This window comes from Patella vulgata, chromosome 3 (assembly GCF_932274485.2).
Source record: "Patella vulgata chromosome 3, xgPatVulg1.2, whole genome shotgun sequence".
NCBI lineage: Eukaryota > Metazoa > Mollusca > Gastropoda > Patellidae > Patella > Patella vulgata.
The window spans coordinates 20062477-20066033 of record NC_065881.2 but is presented as its reverse complement, the minus strand read 5'-3'; the positions used below and the strand labels follow the sequence as shown (position 1 = coordinate 20066033).

General features: G+C 33.4%; 1 long non-coding RNA gene across 1 annotated transcript; it reads left to right on the top strand.

Annotated features, from left to right (window-relative positions):
* The first annotated feature begins 573 nt into the window (after positions 1 to 573).
* On the top strand, positions 574 to 2726 carry LOC130012128 (uncharacterized). The gene is made up of 3 exons (XR_008787420.1): positions 574 to 688; positions 1290 to 1369; positions 1533 to 2726. It is a non-coding gene; the product is annotated as an uncharacterized LOC130012128 (long non-coding RNA).
* Positions 2727 to 3557: the final 831 nt, after the last annotated feature.

Below are 3557 nucleotides of genomic sequence, written 5' to 3'. Positions count from 1 at the left end.
GAACTGATTATGGTCTGGATCAGTTAATTAATGTCTTATTAATAATTAGGATAACATATCCGGCCTAAAGAAAGACCTGCAATTGGCAAATTTTGCTCTTGCATAATGTATGTTTAAGAAATGACAAATGTATACTTTGTAGAGAGTATTGAACAAACCAATATATGATTAATGTTAATGACCACTATTATTTTAAATCAATGATCAAATCCCATTATATACGGGTAGATATGTTTTACGAATATGCATAATGAGCTACGTTACGGCCACATTTATCATGGAAATCCTGCATCACTTATAGAGACAATCATAATCATCTATGAACCTTGTAGAGACACATACATTGTTTTATGTATAAACATAATATTATTTCTTTATTGTAGAATGTAATCAGTCTATAAACTAGATAATTACAATATTGGTTATTTTTATAAAATTAAACAACCATTTTGACATAAAGGAACAACAAACTGTTATATGTAACTAGAACAATAGAACGTGGTTCTACCCTGCCTTGTGGATAATATTTATGATTGTATCCTTCATTTATCGATCCTTCTGTTTTGATTTTTTCTCCAGAAATAAACCAGAATTTTGGTGTGTACAGAATGACCTCCATATTGTTGGCACTTATTTTATCCATCCTACTTGTAGCTGTTCTTTTTGGAGTAGTAATCTATTATTACAGGTTAATTTGTATTTATTTATGTTTCAAATCAAAACCAGGAAAATGTATTTATTATTTTTAAACCCATAGAATTCATCTAGGTTCATCTAATCACATTTGTGATATTTATATAAGCAGATGACCCATTCAGTGGTATTACCGAATTGGATAACCTTTCCGAGTTTTCACAAGTTATTTACTGCGCCTACTTTGAAATCAGACCTTGGCAAATCCTACCCTTAAGCTAGTTCTTATAGACTTAGTCAGTCATTTTCTTTGAAAAGTAATAGACTATTGCCTTATTGGAAATAAAATGTTAAGTTAAATGTCTACTGTTGTTAACCAGAAATTGATACTTGTAGATACAGTGATTAAATAATAAACTAACATAGAGTAATACAATATTGATGAAGCGGATGTAAAAGTAGGACTTAAAATTAATCATTTACAATATAATAATATACAATTAAAGACATATAACCTCTCCGTCAAAGGGATAAGCAATCATAATGGAATGTGTTCGTTCCTCAATTAAACAAGAAATGCATTCTGGTGGTCTATTCGATCGCAATTTTTATTTAAAAAAAGTGAATATGTATTTGTTGTAATGTTCATCTTACAGGAAAAAAAGGAATGGAAACACAGAAGGAAGACCACGAGAAACTAATGATTATAGTGAACCCTATTGTACACCAGAAAATGGTAATATTTAAATATATGAACCAAAGAGAACACACAATATACATGTTGATCCTCAGATATATATATAACACAATTATTTTATCCAGATTTACTATTGTCAGCTTTAAACCTTTGACCAATTAATCTAGTGTCTAGCTTATGTTTGTTTTAAATATAATTACAGTTGCTGGACCAGTCTATGAAAACAGCGAAGCTACTGAAGTAGAAATGGCACATCTGTATGACGTTATCCATTGAAAAACACCAAAATGGACGATGGTGGCTTGCTACATTTATAGCCAGATCGAATCGGTTATTATACAGGCATACAATATGCGTGTCCGAATAATGTATACAATTTGGAAGAACCGTTCAGTATGACGAAATCGCTTTGTATATAGGCAAGTGCCTTTCAGAGGCCCCATCCAATGTTAAGGTTAATATAAATGAAACAAAACTTTCATATATGCTGAATTTAAATAGCCTTTTTCTAGTTTATTGTCATTTATGGTGATACTCCCAGATTCTGGGTATTTGCAATATGATAAATTCGATACGGGAAAAAAACACGTGGTATCATAAGGAAACGCACATTTTGCATAATAGTTAATCCTTATCTGAACCCGACACCAATGCAGGGTATAGAATAGTCATGTTTGTAATATGGGAAAAGATTATTATACTGCTGTGTTAGTCCCAATTTGACTGGAAAGTCTACATAAAACTGTCCAAATGTGTCGAGCATTGTTGGTGCTTGTTTGCTGGAAACTTTCTTCTAAATTGCTTTTTTTGTATTAATTAGGCATGATATATTGTAACATGGAGATATATTCATCCATATTTATCCATATTTTTATCACATGTATTAGTTAAGGAGCGGGGTTTTTATATAGCCTAAATTTTAGCTTTTATTTAAACAAAATGTATATGGGATGTAGGCTGTGTACGGTCCATACAAACAACTTGAATGATTTCAAAAATATTTGGCAATAAGTTGACGAACTGAAGGACCAAAACAGATGTAGATTTCTAATGAATGTTGGTTTGCGGGGCCTGTATAAATATGTTTAAATAAGTTACAGGGGTATGAAAACTGTAAATATCTGTTTGAGAAAATATGATCTATTGATAGATCTTCAACACCGGTGGGCATTTGTTTGATTTTAATACTGTCATAGTATATACCGCTTGCTTTTGTTTTTATCTAAACGTGCATTTAGTATTGATAGGAATAAATTTATATTTGTTTTTTTTTATTTGTATTTTTTTTTAGGTTATTTTTTTTGTCTTTTTTAAAGTTTCTATTTGTCTTTTATAAAGTTTGTATTTTTCTTTTATAAAGTTTGTATTTTTCTCTTTTAAAGTTTTTACTTGTATATTGGGCATTAAAGAAATAAATTGTATTTTAATATTTATTATTTATTGTTGGAAATGAAACCAAGCAACAAATTTAATCAAGAAACACTTTCACAACTACAGATAAATTCCAAGAAGTCTGTCTAGTCGTTCGATTGCTTCACTTTTTAGCCCGTCACATAAACATCCACTATACACAAGAGCAATAGCAAGGTGCATTCAAACATAAAATGAAATGAAATGAAATGGAGTTTAACGTCCTACTGTTCTGCTCCGACTGGGCCAATGAAGACGGGCATACGCCATACAGTGGTCTATTAGGGAGATTTTGCCCGGGCTGCGGCACTGTGGTCTACTCTTATATTGAATTCCGACTGCCAAGGGATCTTTTACGTGCACTCCAATGTATATACGGGGCCTCGGTTTTCGTCCCATCCGAACGACTAGGGTAAAACACGTCGGAAAATCCCGATGCAGGAATCAAACACGCGACCTCCAGGCTAGCGATCCAGCGTCTTACCAACTTAGCCACCGTGGCTTTCGCGCATACACACATGTTATGCCGCACATGTAAAATGTTCATTTGGTTGATCCAACCTCGTGGGTTTTCCCCCGGGTCCTCCGGTTTCCTTCCACTGTTAAAGACCCCTACGCGCAAGCGAATTATTGAAATAATATTAAACCATATGTTAGTCCCGAAATGACCTAGTTTGTGTCGAGTGGACGTTAAATCCCATTTCTCTCTCTCTCCAATTGGCCACTGATCGCGCAACCAGAAATTCTCCTGGCTTGAATCCTCACCGAGAAGATCATGGGGATCCTCAAGACTTGTTCCCAAGTATATGTAATCGTC